The sequence below is a fragment of the Elaeis guineensis genome, chromosome 3, assembly GCF_000442705.2.
Source record: "Elaeis guineensis isolate ETL-2024a chromosome 3, EG11, whole genome shotgun sequence".
Lineage (NCBI taxonomy): Eukaryota > Viridiplantae > Streptophyta > Magnoliopsida > Arecales > Arecaceae > Elaeis > Elaeis guineensis.
This window is the reverse complement of record NC_025995.2, coordinates 67,212,689-67,221,159: the sequence shown is the minus strand read 5'-3', so window position 1 is coordinate 67,221,159 and position 8,471 is coordinate 67,212,689. Positions and strand designations below refer to the sequence as shown.

At 36.8% G+C, this 8,471-nt stretch overlaps 1 non-coding gene across 1 annotated transcript; it reads right to left on the bottom strand.

The window, feature by feature from the left end:
• Positions 1-4,591: 4,591 nt before the first annotated feature.
• LOC140856737 (small nucleolar RNA R71) lies at positions 4,592-4,698 on the bottom strand. Its single transcript, XR_012140341.1, has one exon. It is a non-coding gene; the product is annotated as a small nucleolar RNA R71 (small nucleolar RNA).
• Positions 4,699-8,471: the final 3,773 nt, after the last annotated feature.

The window sequence follows — 8,471 nt, the reverse complement described above, 5'->3', positions numbered from 1 at the left end:
AAGTCTTTAGGATTAATAAATTTATATACTAATTAGACTTTATATTTTTCTTGTGTGTACAGATATACCTTAAACTTATCGCTTCAATCACCGTTGGATAGTGAGAAGCTTATCGAACTGAATTTTGATAATTGATATCGAAAGTTAAAGATTATCCTAGAGCATGAATGAATCTTTTATGTAATAACAGATCCGACAGCTGAGGAGTCTACTCCTAATGCCTGAGGAGTGGTCTGAGATACTTATTTGATGTGGCTCAATGACCGCACCATGGTTCGTTGCATCATGCGGGCCTCCATGAATGACGAGTTCAATCGAAAGTTTGAAGAAGCTCAACCAGAGAAAATAATTCAAGTGTTGAGGGATTCCTTTGATACTCCTGATGATGTTGAGCGACACATGATTAGTTGCACCATTTTCAATGTCCAGATGAGAGAGGGTGCATCTATTATCGATCATATATTGTACATGATTGAGCAGATTAAAAAATTAAGCAAACTCAGCTTTTCTTTGCATGAACAGTTGGGGAAAGATGCGATCCTGAACTCTCTACCCAAGTCCTACCTGCCATTCCTCAACCATTTCAGAATGATGAATTCTGTAGTCAACTACCATGATCTGTTGAGGTTACTACAGACTTTTGAGAAAGATCACTAGCTCTATAAAGAGATAGTGAATCTAGTGGGAGGATCTTCTTCGGATAGTCGTCGTCCCTTTAAGAAAGGAAAAAGGAAGAAGAATAAGAAGGTGCTTGGTGTTGAGAGTCAATCCTAAAAACCCAAATTCAAGACTGATCAAAGTCAGGCAGAGTGCTTCTTTTGCAAGAAGCAGGATCACTGAAAGAGGTACTGTCCTCAGTATATCATTTTTCTTGACCCAAATAGGCCAAAGAAGGAGAAGCAATCAGTTGCTGGATAAGATACTTATGTGATAACACCTTGTAACTTCTCTCTTATGGATACAATGACCTGAGTATTCGATACTAGAAGCCCTATTCATATTTGCAATTCATTGCAGGATCCTCAGGTCACTAGTAAATTTGGAGAAGGCGAGAGATTCCTGAATGTTAGAGATGGAAGATCGATTTCAGTTCTAGCTTTAGGAATCATCAAGCTTGTATTTGAGTCTCAGTATATTGTTCTTAATGAGTGTCATTACTGTCTTAGTTTTTTTTTTTAAATATTATTTTGTAGACCTTTTCATCAATTTTAATTATGAAATATCAATAAAAAAAAAATTTATGATATCATTTTGAATGGTGTTACAATTTTACATGGACAGTTAAACAATGATATCTATATTATATATAAACCTAATGTAATGTACATTATAAATAAACGCCCTAGAATAGATGATGTCATGGATGCTTACCTTTGGCATTGTAGGCTAGGTGATTTATGTCACAAATTGACATAAAAAGTATCAATTAATATCTAAATTATCTAACTTTATTAGAAAATTGATACTTGTTATTATATTTTGCAAAAGAAGAGGTCATCAATAGAAAGAACAAGGAAAGAGAATTCCAACGGCATAAATTTTATGCAAAACGGAGTTAAATTGACCCAGGAATTGAAGAATGAAGAAAGAAGACTCAATTGGGTCAAACCCGAGTCAAATCAGGTCAAAATTGATCAAAAATCAACTGATTTGGTGATCTGGTTAGCCGCCTGGTCCACAGCAACAGGCGCCTGGACTATGGACCCATCGGCACACCATAAACCAGCCAATCAGTGAGTCTCGGCTCACCGCAATGCATCGCGAGCCCGATCCACGCATGCGGTCCAGGGCTCATGAGGAGAGAGAAGAAGGTCCGAAGGGCAACCTGGTAACTTCACATCACTCGATGGTCCGATCTTCTCTGATCAAGATCCAATGCTCCACATTTTTGTGCCATCGGACGGCCACCATCGCAGCTGGTCAAGATCCAACTGTAATCAAGGCAATTGTAAGAATCAATAAACACTAGGACAACACGGGATCCTTCTGCAGCGCGATCCAACGGCAGCGCTTCACCCAGATCGTGATCCGACGGCCTAGAATTGCTTTCGACTTGATTTATTAGATGAATTGGATCCTTTAGATGAAGATCGGATGGCTGAAACAATTTCTAGGGTTTCTTGATGGATTTAAGTGCTTTTTGAGCGAGATTTGAGCCCCTAAACCCCCTAACAGCCCTCTAAAACCTCTTAGTCCCACATCTAAAGTTTTGAAACCTTATAACCCCCAAATGCCTATAAAAAGCCCCCAAAGGCCCTTGTTTTAATGATTCTGGCCTTCCGATCAAGCTTGTAACCCTAGATAGTGGGGTTTTTAGCTTTCTTCTCAAGCCTCGAGCTTTGAGGTTTTTGTAATAAATTTTTTTTTTATAAAATCTTATTTTTATGTAATTTTATCTCTTTACATTATGCAATTTATTTTTCTTGCAATTAGGATAGTTTAATTTATGCAATTTAATTTTATGCAATTAGGTTAGTTTAAATTATGCAATTTATTTTTCTTGCAATTAGGATAGTTTAATTTATGCAATTTAATTTTATGCAATTAGGTTAGTTTAAATTATGCAGTTTAAATTTATGCAATTAGGATAGTTTAATTTATGAAATTAGGGTAGTTTATTTTTCTGTATTTAAATTTTGCAAGTAGATTTAGATCATGTCTAGCTAAGCATCCCTTCTAGGGTTTGCGATGAAGCTAGATCATGAGTAGGGGTTTTACATAGGGTTCTTTCTTTTTCTTAGGATTTTTTTTTCTTCCTCTTTTGCCAAGAATTTTTGATGAACTACAGTTGGGTCAGAGTCCCTTCATAGTTCATGTTTGATTCAGTGCATAGGAGGAGAAAATCCTAAGGGATCCTAGTTACTACTCCCCTGTAAAGAATCTTGATGGGTTATCGTTGGGCCTTAGTCCCTTCATAATCTATGCTTGGGAAAGATAAGAGGAGTAGTCGTTAGGATCAATAAGAAAAATTCTAGGTAGAATTCCCTAATCTAGATCTAGTGGATTCAAAAACCCTAGATCCTTAGTCTTATTGTCTTTAGCAAACAACTTTCGATCTTTGATTTTCGTTAAAGCTCGCTTGAGCATAGATTTGAAAATCATTTTTAAACCAAGTCTCTGTGGGATCGATCCGTACTCGCTGGTCGTGCTACTCTGCACACTGTGTGCTTGCGGTTTTATTTACAAATTTTAAGATTTGCACATCAAGTTTTTGGCACCGTTGCCGGGGATTTGGCGTTTTAAATTGTTTTCAAATATTTGTTCTTCATGCTTTGTAACTCTCTTTCTTTTTCCTTTAGGTTTCTAGATTTAGTTGGTGATTGCTGGAAAACTCAGGTACACTTCTAATTTCTCTTTTATTATTTTTAGTTAATTACTTTTCCTTTTAGACCTAATCATTTGAATTTACTTAATCACAAAAAAAAAATAATAAAAAAATAAAACAAAACAAAAGACATTTCATAATCATGAAGTAAAATATCAAAATAAAAAAAAAATTCTAAATTAAAATCTTTTACATTCTTGGTCATCTTGTTTATTTGCATTTGCATTTTCATAATTAATCTAAGGGCATCAACCCATTAACAAGATAAGGTGGGGATTTCATTACCCTTCCTTAGCCCAAAAACCATCTCCATCATATTACATTACCTAGACCTTTAATATTAAAATCAATTAGACGTCAACCTTAAGGAATCCGAGCTCAATAGGACAAGGAACCCTAAGAGTTCTACCAAATTTGAGTTGTTTGATTAGTTGGTGTCTAGGCAAGTCCCTGAGGGTGGTTTGTTAAATTGGTTCAGTTGCTGGCCTGGCCAACTCGTTTGGTGTCTAGAAAGGCAATGATGAGTGAACCTCCCACCTCTTATACTTACCTGGCTAACTAGTTGATCAATCTTCACTTGGAAGGCTTGAAGGGTCATCTTGGAACAGTTAGGAGCTGTCTAGATTTAGGTTAACCCTAGGATAGATTGAGTTTAATTTATTGTTTCACTTGTTTGAAAAAAAAAAATTATTAAAATTTAAATTAATTTGGTTACTTTTCTTTAGATTTAGGACTCCTTAGGATCTTTTCTTTAGAACTTTTTCTCTTTTCTTTCTTTTTCTTATACATAAAAATTTTATAAAAAAAATTGTATAAACAATTTAGAACCATACACCTCGTGTGTGGAGAAGAGTGTCGGGTCGTCTAGTTAGAATTGAGTCAATTCCTGTTGTTCCAATGGCTGAACCAATCCAACACATGATCCTTAAGGATTTGTGTTATCCAGTTGGCTCCATCCAACCATCTTTTATCAGGTTGCCACAATCCACAGCTAACAATTTTGAAATCAAACCTCAAATCATAAATATGCTTTCAAAATTCACAGGATTAGAGGATGCTTATATATTTATTAGAGAATTTGAGGAGGTATGTGCAACCATGAAACTATAATTAACAGAGGATGAGGTCAAACTTAGATTAATCAACTTTGCCCTTAAGGATAATGCTAAGAAGTGGCTTTATAGTCTGCCAAACCATTCTGTCACTACCTGGGAGGGCTTTGTGAGAACATTTTTGAAAAAGTATTTCCCCCATCATAAAACAACTAGGATTAGGAATGAAATAAATCAATTTTACCAACTAGCTGGTGAATCATTTTGGAAGTACTTTGATCGTTTCAAGAATCTTTTGACCCAATGCCCACACCATAGAATAAAAACTTGGAGACTATGCCAGATCATCTATGAGGGGTTAGATTCAAACTCAAGAACCATGCTAAAGTCCATGTGCCAAGGCCAATTTATGGACAAAGAAACTACTGAAGCTTGGCAATTCTTAGAAGACCTAGCCGAGAAAAATTTACAATGGGAAACAACTAGGAAACCTGATAAAGCTACACCTTCAAGAGGAGGAATGCATCAAATTCAACCAACCCTAGCATCAGAGGCCAAGATTGCAACCTTAACACGTAGATTGGAAGCCTTAGAATTACAGAGACCAGCCAATGTAAATCAAATATCTGCACCCATGTGTAAAGGGTGCAATGCACCAGACCATGTCTTAGAAGAATGTTCCTACTCGAATGAGTGTGCACAGGTGAATGCCACCTATCAAGGACCATTGAACAATCCTTATGCACCCACATATAACCCAGGTTGAAAGAATCATCCGAATTTCTCATGGTCCCAGAATCCTAATGTAGGCAATCCAAATTTCAATCAGCAAAATCTAAGGTCCAACCCAGTGATGAACAACCCACCAGGCTTCCATGATAATGACAAGAAAATTACCTCTTTAGAGAAAAGCCTAGAAGCCATGATGAAGACACATACCAGCTTTATGCAAACCATGGGTCAATTCATAAATAATAACACCCAAGCTATAGCCCGTCTGGAAATGCAAGTAAGTCAGCTGGCTTCGACCATTAGTGAACGAGAACATGGTAGGTTACCTAGCCAACCTGAGCCAAATCCTAGGAACCAAAATGATCCACGACCCCAACAAGGAAATCAAGTTAATGGTGTAAATGCCATTCATACCTTAAGATCGAAAAAACAAATAGACAATAAGGTAGTTGCACTTGATGATATAGAGGACTCATCTGCCGAGTCACCTTCTAAAACTACTACCTTTCAACCTCAAGCACCAGAAACCGAAAATTCACCTAGTCCAGTACTTAAAAGTCCTAGAGCTCCTTTTCCAAACAGACTGAAATCCAATAAATCTGAACATTTAGACAAAATTTTAGAGGTATTTAAACAAGTCCAAGTTAATATTTCTCTTTTAGATATAATCCATCAGGTTCCAACTTATGCCAAATTTTTAAAAGATCTTTGCACTAGGAAAAGGACCACTAATGTACCAAAGAAAGCATTTTTGGCTGCAAGTGTCAGTTCATACCTTTTAGTCATGTGCCAATTAAATATAAGGACCCTGGAGCTCCAACAATTTCTTATGTTATTGGAGAAACCAATATAAAAAAGGCCTTGCTAGATCTAGGAGCTAGTGTGACTATCCTTCCATATTCGGTGTATGAGCAACTAGGATTAGAAAAATGTCAACCTACTGGGATCACATTACAGTTAGCTGATAGATCTCTCAGGATCCCTAAGGGAATGGTCGAGGATGTTCTGATAAAGGTTGAAAATTTCATTTTTCCTGTAGATTTTATTGTTTTAGAGACTGAGCCAGTTGCGAATCCTAAAGGACATATACCTGTCATTTTAGGAAGACCATTCTTAGCTACGACCAATGCTGAAATCAATTATCGAAATGGTCTAATGAAGTTATCCTTTGGGAATATGATCATTGAGCTTAATGTTTTTAACTTAGAATAGGAATCTTCTTCTCATACTGATGTCAATGTAGTCCAAGATGATATTTATGAATCCATTGACATTAGTGATGATGAAGTCGACCTAGAGTCTAACCCTTGGTTAATCCATGAGTCTGAGGATGTCAATGAAATACTTAAAAAAAATCAGATTAATCAAGAATCGACACTTCCTACTGAACCAATCATTGAGATGGTAAAATCATCACCTAAACCATCGATAGAGGAAGCACCCATTTTAGAACTGAAACCCCTCCTAGAACATCTCAAGTATGCATATCTAGGACCCAAAAAAACTTTGCCTGTAATTATTGCATCAGACCTAGATCCCAAGCAAGAGGAGGAGTTAGTGTCAGTTCTAAAAGTAAATCAAGAAGCAATAGGTTGGACCATAGCAGATATCAAAGGAATAAGCCCTTCTATAGTTCAACATAGAATATACTTAGAGGAAGAGGCTAAACCAATAAGAGAAGCCCAAAGAAGGCTTAATCCAACTATGAAGGATGTAGTTAAAAAGGAGATTCTGAAACTCCTAGATAGTGGAATAATTTATCCTATTTCTGATAGCTCTTGGGTAAGCCCAGTTCAAGTAGTACCCAAGAAATTTGGGGTAACAGTGGTCCAAAATGATGCAAATGAACTTATCCCAACTAGGACCCAAATGCGATGGAGGGTCTGTATAGACTATAGAAAGTTGAATGCTGCGACAAGGAAAGATCACTTTCCTTTGCCATTTATTGATCAAATATTGCAAAGACTAGCCGGACAAGAGTTTTACTATTTTCTTGATGGATACTCTGGTTACAACCAGATCCCCATAGCCGCTGAAGATCAAGAAAAGACTACATTCACCTGTCCATTTGATACTTTTGCCTATAGACGAATGCCCTTTGGACTATGTAATGCACCGGCAACCTTCCAGAGATGCATGATCAGCATGTTTTCAAATATGATAGAATGATTTCTAGAAATTTTTATGGATGACTTTTCTATTTTTGGCCTAACCTTCTCTGAGTGTCTGAATCACCTGCAATTAGTTCTAGAACGATGTAAAGAGAAGCACTTAGTTCTCAACTGGGAAAAATGTCAGTTTATGGTCAAACAGGGAATAGTTCTTGGCCATGTCATTTCTAAAAAGGAGATTGAAGTGGATAAGGCCAAAATAGATCTAATTGCAAGTCTTCCACCACCTAAATCTGTGAAAGAAATACATTCATTTTTAGGTCATGCTGGATTCTATAGAAGGTTTATTACCAACTTTAGCAAAGTAGCACGTCCACTGACTAATCTTTTGGCAAAAGATACCAAATTTGAATTTACTCATGAGTGCTTGGAATCTTTTGAATTTCTAAAAAAAGCACTTGTATCAGCTCCAATCATTCATCCTCCTGTCTGGTCTGAACCATTTGAATTAATGTGTGATGTGTCTGATCATGTTGTGGGTGCAATCTTAGGTCAACGGAAAATAAGCTGCCTAGAGTGATATATTATGCAAGTAAAACCTTAAATGATGCGCAGCTTAACTACACCACAACTGAGAAGGAGTTCCTTGCCGTTGTCTTTGCTTTAGAGAAATTTAGATCTTATTTGGTTGGGACCCACACCATTGTTTACACCGATCACTCAGCCATTAGACATCTCCTAGCAAAGAAGGATGCCAAGGCATGCTTAATCAGATGGATTTTGCTCCTTCAAGAATTTGACCTAGAAATTAGGGACAAGAAAGGCACTGAGAATGTTGTAGCAGATCATTTGTCCCGAATTCCCGTCGCACCATCTAGTGAACCACCCATCAATGAATCTTTCCCAGATGAGCAACTCATTTCTGTGTCTACTGAACCTTGGTTTGCTGATATTGTAAATTATTTAGCCATAGGTAAGATACCTTCTCATTGGACTAAGCAGGATAAATATAAATTCTTTGCCCAAGTGAAGTATTTCATTTGGGATGATCCTTATCTTTTTAAACAATGTCTTGATCAAATTATTAGAAGGTGTATCCCAGATAACGAAGTCATGAATATTTTATCTTTTTGTCATGATCAAGCATGTGGGGGTCACTTCGCGTCTAAGAAAACTGCTGCTAAGGTTCTCCAATGTGGTTTTTATTGGCCCAATTTGTTTAAGGATGCTCATGAATATTGTAAAAGTTGT